Source organism: Euprymna scolopes, chromosome 46 (genome assembly GCF_053919585.1).
Source record: "Euprymna scolopes isolate OS-2025 chromosome 46, ASM5391958v1, whole genome shotgun sequence".
Classification (NCBI taxonomy): Eukaryota; Metazoa; Mollusca; class Cephalopoda; order Sepiida; family Sepiolidae; genus Euprymna; species Euprymna scolopes.
The window spans coordinates 147,434,912-147,455,500 of NC_136527.1; positions in this window are offsets into that span (position 1 = coordinate 147,434,912).

Sequence of the window (20,589 nt, forward strand, 5' to 3'; positions counted from 1 at the left end):
GCTTTATTACACCCTGCTGAGACTTACTTTTAACATCAGTTATGACTTTTAAAATCAGAGAAAATAGTTATACTTACAGTGTATAAATGTGAAGTTTGACTCCACTTTTACTAAGAGTTACATTTCAAAAACAGATACAAAGCCGTTTACATTTGTACATCAAAAGAAAATAGTAAATACAAATATCTGACTGCTACAATAACCCCTGTTTGGGCTTACTCAGCTATACTTGTCTGTTTATATCAAGGGAATAGTTATACTTATCGGTTTATCAATGTGGAATGTGATTCAGCATTTACTAAGAGTTACGCTGTAAAAACAAAGATGCAGAAATGTAACAAACAAAAATCGCGTAACTTCGACAAAAAATCAGAATTAAAAAAAGCATATACATGTGAAGCATGTGGTGCAACTTTTTCTACAAAATCAAATCTAAAAACTCATGTGCTAGTACACACAGGTGAAAAACCCTTTGCTTGCAAACTGTGTGGATCTGCATTTTCACAGAGTTCAAGTTTAAAAAGGCACATGCAATCACACGCTGGTATTAAACCATATAAATGCCAGGTGTGCGATTCGACTTTTTCGCGGAAAACAAATTTAAGCAGACACACGAAAATACACTCAGGTGAGAAGCCGTATATTTGTGAAGTGTGTAGCTCAGCATTTTCACGGAAAGAAGATTTAAAATCGCATGTGTTAATCCACACCGACGAGAGGCCTTATTCGTGTGTAGTGTGTGGGTGTGCCTTTTCACATATCTCGAATCTAAAAAGTCACACGTTAACACACACTGGTGTGAAACGGTTCAAATGCCAAGTGTGTGATTTTGCTTTTTCCCTGAAAAAGAATTTAAGCCGACACATGCTAACACACTCAGGCGATAGGCCTTATTCATGTGTAGTTTGTGGGTCCTCATTTTCACAACAATCCAATCTAAAATCTCACCTATTAACACACACTGGAGAAAAACCCTTTTCATGTGAAATATGTTGTTCAACTTTTTCACAGAGTTCAAATTTAAAAGTGCACATGGTTATACACACTAATAACAAACCATATCAATGCAAATTGTGTGATTCTGGTTTTTCCCGGAATGAAAGTTTAAACAAACACATGAAAATACATTTGAAAGAGAAATGATTTTCCTGTGGAGTAATAAAAAAAAACTTAATAAATACTTTGCCTTATAAAAAAAAATTAATAAGTACCTGGATACAATCCTTTCCTGCAATGAAAGTTTAAACAAACACATGAAAACACATTTGGATGAGAAATGATTTTCCTGTGAAGTAATAAAAAAAACTTAATAAATAAGTAATGAATATCTAAATACAATTCCTGCAATGAAAGTTTAAGCGAACACATAAAAATAATGGCTGCTCAAGATCAGGATTCAAGACGGAGGCAACCTTTCTAGGGCAATTGCTCTTGACATATCAAAGGCCTTTGATAGGGTATAGCATAAAGGTTTACTTCACAAGATCTCTAGCTATGGTATAACTGGAAATGTCTTCTCAATTATTAAATCATTTCTTTCTGATAGGTTCATAAAAGTAGTAGTTGAGGGGCAAAAATCAGAAGCTCACAGTATTAATGCCGGTGTCCCTCAGGGGTCCATCCTGGGCCCAACTCTTTTTCTGATCTACATTAATGATCTTCCAGATCACATCCTTACATCATTTGTAGACATTTATGCTGACGACACTACCATTTATGGTAGCACATCTAAGACGACCAAGTTCTCTCCGATTCTCTCTCCTCTGATCTTGAGCACGTTGTACAACGGGGAAAGGAGTGGCTGGTTACTTTTAATGCATCTACAACCAAGCTTCTCTCTTTACATCATCAACATTCTGATCCACATCTGGCATCAATTGAAATGAATGGCTGTCATCTTCAGGAGGCCTCAAGTTTTGACAAGCTTCTGGGCTTGACCATTACTCCTGATCTTAAATGGAATACGTACATCAAATCTATTGCCAAGGCCGCTGGAAAAATGGTGGGATCTTTCTATTGATCCAGTAGATATCTCACTGCTGATGCTATTCTCTATCTATATAAGAGCCAGGTACGTCCAAGGATGGAATACTGTTGCCACATCTGGGCAGGAGCTGCTAGAAAGGACTTGGCCTGCCTTGATAGAGTTCAAAATAGACTTCGTAGCCTCGTAGAAGATGTCCTTTTCTCTTCCTTGCAACCTCTATCTCACAGAAGAGATGTTGCGAGTTTGTCTCTGATGTATCGTTATTTTCATGGAAAGTGTTCGACTGAGCTTCAATCTCTGGTCCCCCTCGCCAAACTTTCACAAGAAACACTCGTCTAGCTGTAAACACTATCAATAATTCCCCCCCACTCTTTATCTGTGCCTAAACTTAAACGTAGATTCCATGAACAAAGCTTCTTTCTTAGAACTGCACGCCTGTGGAATTGTCTTCCATTTTCCTGCTTTCCGGCTGACTACAATATGGTTGTGTTCAAGTCTAACGTAAATAAATTCTTGATGAGCCGTTCCATATAAGTTATCAAATTTACAAAAGTTTCATTACTAATGATTACTATATTGTCCAATTTCTACTGTACACTCTTTAACCCTTATCCTTGAGTGGCCTCTTGGCCTTGATAATGTGGTAATGCCTATGTAAAAAAAAGGTCTCACTAAAATAATTAATAACAAAGTCGGATGAATGACAAATAGCAAGTGAATCCAATATACTTACAATTATATTGGTAATAGATAAAAATAATAATTAGACTGGTAATAGATGAAAATAATAATTAGACTGGTAATAGATGAAAATAATAATTATACTGGTAATAGATGAAAATAATAATTAGAGTGGTAATAGATGAAAATAATAATTAGACTGGTAATAGATGAAAATAATAATAATTATACTGGTAATAGATGAAAATAATAATAATTAGACTGGTAATAGATTAAAATAATAATAATTAGACTGGTAATAGATTAAAATAATAATAATTAGAGTGGTAATAGATAAAAATAATAATTAGACTGGTAATAGATTAAAATAATAAAAATTAGACTTGTAATAGATGAAAATAATAATTAGACTTGTAATAGATGAAAATAATAATTAGAGTGGTAATAGATGAAAATAATAATAATTATACTGGTAATAGATGAAAATAATAATAATTAGACTGGTAATAGATTAAAATAATAATAATAAGACTGGTAATAGATAAATAATAATAATTAGAGTGGTAATAGATGAAAATAATAATTAGACTGGTAATAGATGAAAATAATAAATATACTGGTAATAGATGAAAATAATAATTAGACTGGTAATAGATGAAAATAATAATTAGACTGGTAATAGATGAAAATAATTAGACTGGTAATAGATTGAAATAAAAATTAGACTGGTAATAGATGAAAATAATAATTTGACTGGTAATAGATTAAAATAATAATTAGACTGGTAATAGATGAAAATAATAATTTGACTGGTAAAAGATGAACATAATAATAATTATACTGGTAATAGATGAAAATAATAATAATTAGACTGGTAATAGATGAAAATAATAATAATTAGAGTGGTAATAGATGAAAATAATAATAATTATACTGGTAATAGATGAGAATAATAATAATTAGACTGGTAATAGATTAAAATAATAATAATTAGAGTGGTAATAGATGAAAATAATAATTAGACTTGTAATAGATGAAAATAATAAATATACTGGTAATAGATGAAAATAATAATTAGACTGGTAATAGATGAAAATAATAATTAGACTGGTAATAGATGAAAATAATTAGACTGGTAATAGATTGAAATAAAAATTAGACTGGTAATAGATGAAAATAATAATTTGACTGGTAATAGATTAAAATAATAATTAGACTGGTAATAGATGAAAATAATAATTTGACTGGTAATAGATGAACATAATAATAATTATACTGGTAATAGATGAAAATAATAATAATTAGACTGGTAATAGATGAAAATAATAATAATTAGAGTGGTAATAGATGAAAATAATAATAATTATACTGGTAATAGATGAGAATAATAATAATTAGACTGGTAATAGATTAAAATAATAATAATTAGAGTGGTAATAGATGAAAATAATAATAATTATACTGGTAATAGATGAAAATAATTATAATTAGACTGGTAATAGATTAAAATAATAATAATTAGAGTGGTAATAGATGAAAATAATAATTAGACTGGTAATAGATTAAAATAATAATAATTAGAGTGGTAATAGATGAAAATAATAATTAGACTGGTAATAGATGAAAATAATAGTTAGAGTGGTAATAGATGAAAATAATAATTAGAGTAATAATAGATGAAAATAATAATTAGAGTGGTAATAGATGAAAATAATAATTATACTGGTAATAGATGAACATTATAATTATACTTGTACACGATGAAAATAATAATTAGACTGGTAATAGATGAAAATATTAATTATACTGGTACTAGATGACAATAATAATTAGAGTGGTAATAGATGAAAATAATAATTATACTGGTAATAGATGAAAATAATAATAATTAGACTGGTAATAGATTAAAATAATAATTAGACTGGTAATAGATGAAAATAATAATTAGAATGGTAATAGATGAAAATAATAATTAGAGTGGTAATAGATTAAAACAATAATTAGACTGGTAATAGATGAAAATAATAATTAGAGTGGTAATAGATGAAAATAATAATTATACTGGTAATAGATGAAAATATTAATTATACTTGTAATAGATGAAAATAATAATTAAACTGGTACTAGATGAAAATAAGAATTAGACTTGTAATAGATGAAAATAATAATTATACTGGTAATAGATGAAAATTATAATTATACTGGTAATAGATGAAAATTATAATTATACTTGTAATAGATGATAATAATAATTATACTGTTAATAGATGAAAATAATAATTAGAGTGGTAATAGATGAAAATAATAATTATACTGGTAATAGATGAAAATAATAATTATACTTGTAATAGATGAAAATAATAATTAGACTTGTACTATATGAAAATAATAATTAGAGTGGTAATAGATGAAAATAATAATTATACTGGTAATAGATGAAAATAATAATTTTACTGGTAATAGATGAAAATAATAATTATACTGGTAATAGATGAAAATAATAATTATACTGGTAATAGATGAAAATAATAATTATACTGGTAATAGATGAAAAAAATAATTATACTGGTAATAGATGAAAATAATAATTATACTGGTAATAGATGAAAATAATAATTAGACTTGTAATAGATGAAAATAATAATTAGACTTGTAATAGATGAAAATAATAATTATACTGGTAATAGATGAAAATAATAATTAGAGTGGTAATAGATAAAATAATAATTAGACTTGTAATAGATGAAAATAATAATTAGACTGGTAAGAGATTAAAATAATAATTAGACTGGTAATAGATAAAATAATAATTATACTGGTAATAGATGAAAATAATAATTAGAGTGGTAATAGATAAAATAATAATTATACTGGTAATAGATGAAAATAATAATGAGACTGGTAAGAGATGAAAATAATAATTAGACTTGTAATAGATGAAAATAATAATTAGAGTGGTAATAGATGAAAATAATAATTAGACTGGTAATAGATGAAAATAATAATTATACTGGTAATAGATCAAAATAATAATTATACTGGTAATAGATGAAAATAATAATTATACTGGTAATAGATGAAAATAATAATTATACTGGTAATAGATTAAAATAATAATTATACTGGTAATAGATTAAAATAATAATTATACTGGTAATAGATGAAAATAATAATTATACTGGTAATAGATGAAAATAATAATTAGACTAGTAATAGATGAAAATAATAATTAGACTTGTAATAGATGAAAATAATAATTAGAGTGGTAATAGATAAAATAATAATGATACTGGTAATAGATGAAAATAATAATTAGACTGGTAATAGATTAAAATAATAAGTAGACTGGTAATAGATTAAAATAATAATTAGACTGTTAATAGATTAAAATAATAATTAGACTTGTAATAGATTAAAATAATAATTAGACTGGTAATAGATTTAAATAATAATTCTACTAGTAATAGATGAAAATAATAATTAGACTTTTAATAGATGAAAATAATAATTAGACTGGTAATAGATGAAAATAATAATTATACTGGTAATAGATGAAAATAATAATTAGACTAGTAATAGATGAAAATAATAATTAGACTTGTAATAGATGAAAATTAAAATTATATTGGTAATAGATTAAAATAATAATTATACTGGTAATAGATTTTAATAATAATTAGACTTGTAATAGATGAAAATAATAATTATACTTGTAATAGATGAAAATAATAATTAGACTGGTAATAGATTAAAATAATAATTAGACTGGTAATAGATTAAAATAATAATTAGACTGGTAATAGATGAAAATAATAATTAGACTAGTAATAGATGAAAATAATAATTATACTGGTAATAGATGAAAATAATAATTAGAGTGGTAATAGATAAAATAATAATGATACTGGTAATAGATGAAAATAATAATTAGACTGGTAATAGATTAAAATAATAAGTAGACTGGTAATAGATTAAAATAATAATTAGACTGTTAATAGATTAAAATAATAATTAGACTTGTAATAGATTAAAATAATAATTAGACTGGTAATAGATTTAAATAATAATTCTACTAGTAATAGATGAAAATAATAATTAGACTTTTAATAGATGAAAATAATAATTAGACTGGTAATAGATGAAAATATTAATTATACTGGTAATAGACGAAAATAATAATTAGACTGGTAATAGATTAAAATAATAATAATTAGACATGTAATAGATGAAAATTATAATTAGACTGGTAATAGAGTAAAATAATAATAATTAGACTTGTAATAGAGGAAAATAATAATTAGAGTTGTAATAGATAAAAATAATAATTATTAGACTGGTAATAGATTAAAATAATAATAATTAGACTTGTAATAGATAAAAATAATAATTAGACTTGTAATAGATGAAAAGAATAATTAGACTAGTAATAGATGAAAATAATAATTAGACTTGTAATAGATAAAAATAATAATTAGACTAGTAATAGATGAAAATAATAATTAGACTTGTAATAGATTAAAATAATAATTAAACTAGTAATAGATGAAAATAATAATTAGACTGGTAATAGATGAAAATAATAATTAGACTGGTAATAGATTTAAATAATAATTATACTGGTAATAGATGAAAATAATAATTATACTGGTAATAGATGAAAATAATAATTATACTGGTAATAGATTAAAATAATAATTATACTGGTAATAGATGAAAATAATAATTATACTGGTAATAGATGAAAATAATAATTAGACTAGTAATAGATGAAAGTAATAATTACACTTGTAATAGATGAAAATAATAATTATACTGGTAATAGATGAAAATAATAATTAGACTTGTAATAGATGAAAATAATAATTAGACTAGTAATAGATGAAAATAATAATTAGACTGGTAATAGATGAAAATAATAATTAGACTGGTAATAGATGAAAATAATAATTAGAGTGGTAATAGATGAAAATAATAATTAGAGTGGTAATAGATGAAAATAATAATTAGACTGGTAATAGATGAAAATAATAATTAGACTTGTAATAGATGAAAATAATAATTAGACTTGTAATAGATGAAAATAATAATTAGACTGGTAATAGATTAAAATAATAATTAGACTAGTAATAGATGAAAATAATAATTAGACTGGTAATAGATGAAAATAATAATTAGACTGGTAATAGATGAAAATAATAATTTTACTGGTAATAGATGAAAATAATAATTATACTGGTAATAGATGAAAATAATAATTATACTGGTAATAGATGAAAAAAATAATTATACTGGTAATAGATGAAAATAATAATTATACTGGTAATAGATGAAAATAATAATTAGACTTGTAATAGATGAAAATAATAATTAGACTTGTAATAGATGAAAATAATAATTATACTGGTAATAGATGAAAATAATAATTAGAGTGGTAATAGATAAAATAATAATTAGACTTGTAATAGATGAAAATAATAATTAGACTGGTAAGAGATTAAAATAATAATTAAACTGGTAATAGATAAAATAATAATTATACTGGTAATAGATGAAAATAATAATTAGAGTGGTAATAGATAAAATAATAATTATACTGGTAATAGATGAAAATAATAATGAGACTGGTAAGAGATGAAAATAATAATTAGACTTGTAATAGATGAAAATAATAATTAGAGTGGTAATAGATGAAAATAATAATTAGACTGGTAATAGATGAAAATAATAATTATACTGGTAATAGATGAAAATAATAATTATACTGGTAATAGATGAAAATAATAATTAGACTAGTAATAGATGAAAATAATAATTAGACTTGTAATAGATGAAAATTAAAATTATATTGGTAATAGATTAAAATAATAATTATACTGGTAAAAGATGAAAATAATAATTAGAGTGGTAATAGATTAAAATAATAATTAGACTTGTAATAGATGAAAATAATAATTATACTTGTAATAGATGAAAATAAAAATTAGACTGGTAATAGATTAAAATAATAATTAGACTGGTAATAGATTAAAATAATAATTAGACTGGTAATAGATGAAAATAATAATTAGACTAGTAATAGATGAAAATAATAATTATACTGGTAATAGATGAAAATAATAATTAGAGTGGTAATAGATAAAATAATAATGATACTGGTAATAGATGAAAATAATAATTAGACTGGTAAGAGATGAAAATAATAATTAGACTTGTATTAGATGAAAATAATAATTAGACTTGTAATAGATGAAAATAATAATTATACTGGTAATAGATGAAAATAATAATTATACTGGTAATAGATTAAAATAATAATTATACTGGTAATAGATGAAAATAATAATTATACTGGTAATAGATGAAAATAATAATTAGACTAGTAATAGATGAAAATAATAATTAGACTTGTAATAGATGAAAATAATAATTATACTGGTAATAGATGAAAATAATAATTAGACTTGTAATAGATGAAAATAATAATTAGACTAGTAATAGATGAAAATAATAATTAGACTGGTAATAGATGAAAATAATAATTAGACTGGTAATAGATGAAAATAATAATTAGACTTGTAATAGATGAAAATAATAATTATACTGGTAATAGATGAAAATAATAATTATACTGGTAATAGATGAAAATAATAATTATACTGGTAATAGATGAAAATAATAATTATACTGGTAATAGATGAAAATAATAATTATACTGGTAATAGATGAAAAAAATAATTAGAGTGGTAATAGATAAAATAATAATTAGACTAGTAATAGATTAAAATAATAATTAGACTGGTAATAGATGAAAATAATAATTAGACTGGTAATAGATGAAAATAATAATTTTACTGGTAATAGATGAAAATAATAATTATACTGGTAATAGATGAAAATAATAATTATACTGGTAATAGATGAAAATAATAATTATACTGGTAATAGATGAAAAAAATAATTATACTGGTAATAGATGAGAATAATAATTATACTGGTAATAGATGAAAATAATAATTAGACTTGTAATAGATGAAAATAATAATTAGACTTGTAATAGATGAAAATAATAATTATACTGGTAATAGATGAAAATAATAATTAGAGTGGTAATAGATAAAATAATAATTAGACTTGTAATAGATGAAAATAATAATTAGACTGGTAAGAGATTAAAATAATAATTAGACTGGTAATAGATAAAATAATAATTATACTGGTAATAGATGAAAATAATAATTAGAGTGGTAATAGATAAAATAATAATTATACTGGTAATAGATGAAAATAATAATGAGACTGGTAAGAGATGAAAATAATAATTAGACTTGTAATAGATGAAAATAATAATTAGAGTGGTAATAGATGAAAATAATAATTAGACTGGTAATAGATGAAAATAATAATTATACTGGTAATAGATCAAAATAATAATTATACTGGTAATAGATGAAAATAATAATTATACTGGTAATAGATGAAAATAATAATTATACTGGTAATAGATTAAAATAATAATTATACTGGTAATAGATTAAAATAATAATTATACTGGTAATAGATGAAAATAATAATTATACTGGTAATAGATGAAAATAATAATTAGACTAGTAATAGATGAAAATAATAATTAGACTTGTAATAGATGAAAATTAAAATTATATTGGTAATAGATTAAAATAATAATTATACTGGTAATAGATTTTAATAATAATTAGACTTGTAATAGATGAAAATAATAATTATACTTGTAATAGATGAAAATAATAATTAGACTGGTAATAGATTAAAATAATAATTAGACTGGTAATAGATTAAAATAATAATTAGACTGGTAATAGATGAAAATAATAATTAGACTAGTAATAGATGAAAATAATAATTATACTGGTAATAGATGAAAATAATAATTAGAGTGGTAATAGATAAAATAATAATGATACTGGTAATAGATGAAAATAATAATTAGACTGGTAAGAGATGAAAATAATAATTAGACTTGTAATAGATGAAAATAATAATTAGACTGGTAATAGATGAAAATAATAATTAGACTTGTAATAGATGAAAATAATAATTAGACTTGTAATAGATGAAAATAATAATTATACTGGTAATAGATGAAAATAATAATTATACTGGTAATAGATTAAAATAATAATTATACTGGTAATAGATGAAAATAATAATTATACTGGTAATAGATGAAAATAATAATTAGACTAGTAATAGATGAAAATAATAATTAGACTTGTAATAGATGAAAATTATAATTATACTGGTAATAGATTAAAATAATAATTAGATAAGTAATAGATGAAAATAATAATTAGAGTGGTAATAGATGAAAATAATAATTAGAGTGGTAATAGATGAAAATAATAATTATACTGGTAATAGATGAAAATAATAATAAGAGTGGTAATAGATGAAAATAATAATTAGACTGGTAATAGATGAAAATAATAATTAGACTGGTAATAGATGAAAATAATAATTAGACTGGTAATAGATAAAAATAATAATTTTACTGGTAATAGATGAAAATAATAATTAGACTGGTAATAGATTAAAATAATAATTAGACTTGTAATAGATGAAAATAATAATTTTACTGGTAATAGATGAAAATTATAATTATACTTGTAATAGATGAAAATAATAATGAGAGTGGTAATAGATGAAAATAATAATTAGACTGGTAATAGATTAAAATAATAATTAGACTGGTAATAGATAAAAATAATAATTTTACTGGTAATAGATGAAAATAATAATTAGACTGGTAATAGATTAAAATAATAATTAGACTTGTAATAGATGAAAATAATAATTTTACTGGTAATAGATGAAAATAATAATTAGACTGGTAATAGATTAAAATAATAATTAGACTTGTAATAGATGAAAATAATAATTATACTTGTAATAGATGAAAATTATAATTATACTGGTAATAGATGAAAATAATAATGAGAGTGGTAATAGATGAAAATAATAATTAGACTGGTAATAGATTAAAATAATAATTAGACTGGTAATAGATCAAAATAATAATTAGACTGGTAATAGATAAAAATAATAATTATACTGGTAATAGATGAAAATAATAATGAGAGTGGTAATAGATGAAAATAATAATTAGACTGATAATAGATGAAAATAATAATTAGACTGGTAATAGATGAAAATAATAATTAGACTGGTAATAGATGAAAATAATAATTAGACTGGTAATAGATGAAAATAATAATTAGACTGGTAATAGATGAAAATAATAATTAGACTGGTAATAGATGAAAATAATAATTATACTGTTAATAGATTAAAATAATAATTAGAGTGGTAATAGATTAAAATAATAATTAGACTGGTAATATATGAAAATAATAATTATACTGGTAATAGATGAAAATAATAATTAGACTGGTAATAGATTAAAATAATAATTAGACTGGTAATAGATTAAAATTATAATTAAACTGGTAATAGATGAAAATAATAATTAGACTGGTAATAGATGAAAATAATAATTATACTGTTAATAGATTAAAATAATAATTAGACTGGTAATAGATAAAAATAATAATTAAACTGGTAATAGATCAAAATAATAATTAGACTGGTAATAGATAAAAATAATAATTATACTGGTAATAGATGAAAATAATAATGAGAGTGGTAATAGATGAAAATAATAATTAGACTGATAATAGATGAAAATAATAATTAGACTGGTAATAGATGAAAATAATAATTAGACTGGTAATAGATGAAAATAATAATTTGACTGGTAATAGATGAAAATAATAATTAGACTGGTAATAGATGAAAATAATAATTAGACTGGTAATAGATTAAAATAATAATTAGAGTGGTAATAGATTAAAATAATAATTAGAGTGGTAATAGATGAAAATAATAATTAGACTGGTAATAGATGAAAATAATAATTAGACTGGTAATAGATGAAAATAATAATTAGACTGGTAATAGATGAAAATAATAATTAGACTGGTAATAGATGAAAATAATAATTAGACTGGTAATAGATGAAAATAATAATTATACTGGTAATATATGAAAATAATAATTATACTGGTAATAGATGAAAATAATAATTATACTGTTAATAGATTAAAATAATAATTAGAGTGGTAATAGATTAAAATAATAATTAGACTGGTAATATATGAAAATAATAATTATACTGGTAATAGATGAAAATAATAATGAGAGTGGTAATAGATGAAAATAATAATTAGACTGGTAATAGATTAAAATAATAATTAGACTGGTAATAGATTAAAATTATAATTAAACTGGTAATAGATTAAAATAATAATTAGACTGGTAATAGATTAAAATTATAATTAAACTGGTAATAGATGAAAATAATAATTAGAGTGGTAATAGATGAAAATAATAATTAGAGTTGTAATAGATTAAAATAATAATTATACTGGTAATAGATGAAAATAATAATTAGACTTGTAATAGATGAAAATAATAATTATACTGGTAATAGATGAAAATAATAATTATACTGGTAATAGATGAAAATAATAATTAGACTTGTAATAGATGAAAATAATAATTATACTGGTAATAGATGAAAATTATAATTATACTGGTAATAGATGAAAATTATAATTATACTGGTAATAGATGAAAATTATAATTATACTGGTAATAGATGAAAATAATAATTATACTGGTAATAGATGAAAAAAATAATTAGACTGGTAATAGATGAAAATAATAATTTGAGTGGTAATAGATGAAAATTATAATTAGAGTGGTAATAGATGAAAATAATAATTTGAGTGGTAATAGATGAAAATAATAATTATACTGGTAATAGATGAAAATAATAAGCCGTGCCAATAATTTTGAAGCCAGTAATTTAGAAATTTCGTTGGTAATTTTTTAAGGATTCAATTTGTTTGAAATCAAATTGTTGCATGGGAAGGAGCAGTTCAAAATACATATGATACTACATAATAACCTTTGATTCTGACCATTTTTATGAGATTTTATTAACAAGATATGATTTTTATTGGACCGTGCCAATAAATATGATCATGACTATACATACATACATGATGATTGCAACGTCTTGTCAGACGAGTGCCACTCCCTCAGACATTTAAAATCCATGAGCCCAAATGCCTGAGGGAGTATCTATACAAAGATGATGTTACAGAGTCTTAGCTTTGTACGACAGCTAAGTCTCTCTCTCGGTTCAAAATGTTGAGATCCAGCAACAAGCAAGAGCAAGATAGCCAGCAACAAATTAAACTGCACACCAGTTTAATGCGGGTACTGGTCTCCCGCTTTATGGTTTTAAAATCAGAGATTTGCTTCTCCTAGAAAGGTTGCTTTCACCACGGCTTATAGGAGCCCTCTCCACCCCAATACACATATATACACACACACACAAATATACATGGTGCTAGTTGGCCGTTGACCCAGAAAAAGAGTTCATTCGCCCTTTGGAAGGTCTTGTTTTTAATCCTTCAGGGAGACTAGCCGCCCTCCTCACCAAACAAGTCTGGTGGGGGAGCCAGTTTAGTCGCCGGTGACCTGACCATGAGGCAGGTAGTACTGGGTTACATGGTACCAGTAGCATATGACATGACCTGACATACATACATACATTTAAACAGACAAGTGAGATTTGTATTATAAATAACTGTTTTCTTTTCCTTCCAAAAAATAATTACGTGTGTGCTCTCTCAACATGAAAATTCATATTCATGAACTTTTAGCCTTTTCTTCAAGACACGCATAAACTGTCTAACACAGGAGGCAAATCCTTAACGTTGAAATAATTTGAATTACTTTTTCTCTTAAACAGGTTAATAAATGTTAGCATTTTATTCCAGTACAGCAATCTCGAGTTCTTTGTTGAATGTCGTTATTTTCCGAAGTTATTCACACCTTTTAAACTTATATGGATGTGGATGTGACTCTGTAGAACCCTTCTGTAAGTTGGAGATTTGGTGAAGTTTACATTTAAAGGTCCCAGTTATATTCTACCGCTTTTGACTCATAGGGATCCCTGTACCTGCAACTCCGATCCCTATAATCGACAGATCCCGACTGCAGATTGCTTATCCTGCTAGGCCACATTTCCCACAAACTGTATGGTTTTCGAACTGATCCAACGTTTTAAAGTGATTAAAGCCACTAAAAACTTTTCCAGTTAGGTAGAAGAGTAACTAATCTTGCCATTGATAACATTTATTTGTTATATTTTTGAATATTTTCGCCATTTTTTTTGCACGTCTGTGTATTGTAATACAAACATCTTTTTACGATATGATAATAAGGTAGATACTATTATTTTTGCTTAAAGCGACATATTTAAAAATTCGAGCTGTTTACTACAGCTTAACAAGCACCATGAAAACTTGATAAACTCGTTGTAATATAGAAGACCGGTCATCTACATCGCTTCTTTCATCCCTCTCCTCTTAAGCTTCTCTCTTGGCATGCCAAGCAAATCCCTGAAAGTCTGTCTGATCTTGGCGGTGCTTATGCACTTCATCAAAAGGCATTTAAAAAATGAAGATATTGGGAAAAAATTATATTGTATGTACCCTTTATGGAATAAAGTTCTTATAATAAAAAAATCGCTTAATATGATCATGTAGTTTGTTTTTTTACAGAGCATAATCAAATTTTAATGAGATGGATCGTATCATCGCTATCTTGTTTTCAGTGGACAAGGAGGGGGAGCGCCAGGGGAGATAACTCCAATCACAGCTTAAAGTTTGTCGAAATTTGATGGACAGAAAAAATACCTAGATAAATATTTTAGTTTTTTTTTTTTACTTGTTTTAAAGAGTTTCCACGTCCTTTTCATTTTTTTAAATAGAAAAAAAAGCTAAGTACTTGTGCAGTTTACTAAAGACAATAAAAAACGAAGATATTGAAAAAGAACTAAATAGTATGTATCCGTTATGGAATGAAATTCTCACTTTAAAAAAATTTCACTTAATTTTATCAAGTAGTTTTTATTTTTATTTTTATTTTTTTTTGAGAGGAAAATCAAATTTTTGTGAGATTGATTGTGTCGTCGCCATCTTGGATATTTCCACGGACGAATAAACAAGGTGCCTTTAACTGAAAAAAGGGTTAAAACAAAAGGACAGAGAAACGGGTTTGTATTACTGTACACATAGATTCGAAAAAGTTGTCAAAAAACAAATATATAACAAATAAATGTTATCAAAAGTTACTTTTCTACCCAACTGAATAATTTTTTAGCGTTTTTATTTAATGCAACATGTTTATTCAGCTCGAAAAACATACAGTGTTTACCGATGTAGTGGAAAATTAAAAATTGCGCCCGACTCTCTTGTTGACACGGCAAGTTTGGGAAAAGGAGTTATAAATAAAAAAAAACAGACAAAATACTGTTAGAAACTCGCTCAATATATGTTACTGTGACATATATTCGGTGGTTTTTAACAGTATTTTGTATATTTTTTTCATTTTTAACTCCTTTTCCCAAACCTACCGCGTGAAAGAGATTGCCCCCTATGAGTGTCTTTTGCGTTAAAATGACTAAAATTGACACGTTTGTGCTTATTAAAAAAATTGATGCCTTGGATTTTTATAAAACTTTCTGAAAACTTGTAACTAACTGATTTCTATATAATTTTGTTTGTCTATACTTCGTGATAACTCTTGGGCGTGCCCTAGAGGCTCTTTTAGGGCTAATAAAAACATTCCATTTTTGGGACTATTTTACCATATTTGTCCAAAATTTCCTATATATGTCTGTTTAGCAGTTTTGCATGGTGCTGAACTCAAATTTAAATATGTTAAGGCCTTGGGGATTTTGGGGGCTACATGGGAGGCAAATGATGGACTTATTCATTTCTTTTTTTACATGGTGCAGAACTCAAATTTACATACGTTAATGCCTAAAACTGCAACGTTTGTTTATTTTCACCAGGATTTGACATCCCATGGGGACTTTTGGGGGCTAAATGAGGGGGGGGGGCAATGCTGAACTTCGTCATTTTTTATGCCTCGTTCACTGTGCACTATTTTTTTTTTTTTTTTATAATTTCAAAATAATCTCGTCAAATTTTGACAAACTTTAAGCGGTGATTGGAGTTATCTCCCCTGGCGCCCACCCTTCCTCGTTCACAGATATAGCTAAGATGGGGCGACACGATCGATCTGATAACAATTTGATTTTCTTCTGTAAAAAAAAACAAAAAAAAAACGCCTACTTTATCAAACAAAGCGATTTTTTTTTCTCGAGAATTTTATTCCATAACAGGTACGTACAATATAACTTTTGTTTTTTCAATATTTTCGTTGCCTCTCTCTTCGTTTTTTTATGCCTTTAGTGCACCGTCTTGGCTTCAACAAGAAGACTTTAACATTTCTATGACAACCATACACACATGTTTCTAAAACATTTTATTAAATCCTTCATAACTGATACATTTTTTTATTTTAGAAAAACCGACCTCATGTCTAACTCGTGGGGACACAAGTAAAAAAACAAACAAAAAAAAAGGCCGTTTTCATGCTTTAACTAAAACGTATTGTCATGAAGGGGAATAACTCTTATTAATTTACATAGTTATTTCCCCTGAACCTTGAAATTCATAGAAAAAGTAATACTGTTGATATGCAATCTATATAAGAACCAAATACGTCCAAGTACATGTGAACTGGAGCTGCTAGACAGAGTTCCAAATAGCTTAGTTGGGGATACCATTTTCTCTTCCTTGCAACCTCTTTCCCACAGAAGAGACGTTGCGAGCCTGTCTCTGCTATATCCGTATTTTCATGGCAAGTGCTCGTCCGAGCTCCAATCTACAGTCTCCCCTAGCCTAACTTTCACAAAAAACACTCGTCGAGCTGAAACCACTATCAACAATTCCCCCCCTCACGTTTTATTTGATCTCAAACCTAAACGTAGAATCCATGAACAAAACTTCTTTCCTAGAACTGCACGCCTGCGGAACACCGTTCCATTTTCCTGCTTTCCAACTGGGCGCTGTTTTACAATTTGTCATTGCTCTAAAAGAGACAACTCTCTTTTACTAAGAGATTTGTTCATTTTTTTCTTCTCGTAATTTAGGACGCTGATAAAGCTGTCATTAAGTTTTCACGAGTAGTTTACAAAAACATACGTTTATGTTTTTCGTTTTTTAGATAGCTTTTAACAGTTGCTTCTGCAGGGTAATTAACCGTTTTTTTTTTCGTAAGTAACGCGGCGACATTAACCGAGCAAAAGAACCGTTTTATATTTCACAAAAATTCTATTTACATTGTTAAATTGAATACTCCTGCTAAAAAAAAAAAAAATAAATAAACAAAAAACATAAAAGTATGTTTTGTAAACTGCTCGTGAAACTTACTGACAGAATTATTAACGTCCTAAATTATGAAATGAGAAAAATGAACGAATAATCTCTTATTAAAAGAGAGTTGTCTCCCTTAGAACAATGACAAATTATAAAACAGCGCCGCCAACTGACTACAACTTTAAGTCCCATATGCGTCTAGGTATTCCGGGGCTCTTCTATTTATAAAAACTCAATCGGTCGACTATCTTAACAAGCACTCCCAAAAAATTTAACAAGTAATTGTAATAGATTTCTTTTTCCTATCTTTCTTTCTTAGATTTACAGAAATGTTTTCTTTAAGAATATTGCGCTGCTGCCAATCATATTACTTTTCTACATTTACTCATAATTTCCAATTTTTATATATGATGTTAATACAAATTTTAACGACGCTTCTACACTATTGCAACGAAATTTTGTAATCGATAAATGGAGTTTTCAGATAAAGAAAAAAAATGGTTTCTACTGATTTTTTATTTTTTATTCATTTTTTTTTGTCAATTCTACTAAATTACAATGTTAGCTTCGAAATTACCTGAATATTACTGAATTACTGAATTATTTCAAAAAATAAAAAACTTTAATCGTCTGACAACTTTTATGAAAAACACTCGTTAAGCTGAAACCATTATCAATAATTCCCCCCACTCTTTATCTGTGCTTAAACCTAAACGTCGATTCCATGAACAAAGTTTATTTCTTAGAACTGCACGCCTGTGGAACTCTGTTCTGTTTGACTGCTTTCCAACTGACTACAATATGGTCGTCTTCAAGTCCAATGTAAACAAATTCTTGATCAGCCGTTCCCTTAAGTAATCCAATTTACCAAATTTCCACTACTAAAGACGACAACGATAATTTTTATACACTCATTAAGCCTTATCCTCGAGTGGCTTCTGAGCCTTGATAAGTGGTGACACCTTTGTAAAAAATTGGTGTACGCCACTTCTCTCATAGGTCGCCAACCAAAAATTCACTGTCCCTCTCGCAAAAAAAAAAAAGCTTTAACATCTAATATGGTCATAGCCGCACAGATGTGGACTTAAGTTATTGGGCAATCATGAAGTAAGACTGATTTTACTAAGAGATTAATTTGTTCTTTTGTTTTTATTTTTTTAATTTTTTTTTTTTTTACAAACGATAATTGTAAGGAAAGATGCGGCTATTTTTTTTAATTTTTTTTTTTTTTTTTTTTACAAACGATAATTGTAAGGAAAGATGCGGCTATTTTTTTTTTATTTTTTTCCAAACAACAAAAAAATATTCTTTTGCTAAAGGTGCAGCCACCGTAAAAAATCCTTTTAAATGGCATTAAAGTCTTTCGAGTGTACTGAAAACGAAAATAACATTTTAACATTCCAGGAAACAAGTAGTTTCCAAGATGTATTTCTCTCTATCCATACTGGAAATTTCTCGGATAATTTTGAGCCTTCTTTTTTGTTTTGTTTTTGTATTTTTGTTGAAAAAAAAAATTAAAAAGAATCAAACATTCAAATAAATATTCATTCTAGAAAATTATATGTTGAGTGATTTTTTTATTCAGTTTCTGAATATTTGAAATGATGATTGGTTAACATTTCAACAAAATATATATGTGTTTCTGAATTTTTGAGATTTGGGATTCTTCAGACTACGGTTCTCATCTTGAGTGTCACTTTCACAATGTTTCAGTTAATGTGACCTTCGACCTCCTTCGGGTGTATCTTATCAAACTCGGAAATTTGAACAAAATTTTGAACAGTTCTTTATTTGTATTACATATTTGGATTCTTCAGAATGCCGTTCTTATCTTGAGTGTCATTTTTACAGCGTTTCGATCGATGTGACCTCCGACCTCCTTCGGGTGTATCTTGTCAAATTCGGGAATGTTTCTGTCAAACTCAGGAATTTGGACAGAATTTCTAACGGAACCCTTTATTTACTTCACAGGAGGTAGCATGTTCTTGTTCCATCAACTATGATTTTAAGTAATTCGCAAATTTTTTGGGTTGAGAATAAAAGTGCTATTCTCCTGAACGATGAAGGTTCAATTCTCGATGTAGGTGGTATAACCATTGGTAGATTCCAAATTCCGTCCAGATAACAGATTCGACAAGATACACCTGAAGAAAATCAGAGCTTACACCAAGCAAATAATACGAATAACCAATCGTTTGAATATATATATATATGTATATATATATATGTATATATATATAATTACATAGAAAATATTCAAACGATATTATATATATACATATATATGTATATGTATATATATAATATCGTTTGAATATATATATATATATATATATATATATATATATGTATATATATAATATCGTTTGAATATATATGTATATATATAATATCGTTTGAATATATGAATATATATATATATATAATATCGCTTGAATATATGAATATATATATATATATAATATCGCTTGAATATATGAATATATATATATATAATATCGCTTGAATATATATATATATATATATATATGTATATATATAATATCGTTTGAATATATATATATATATGTATATATATAATAT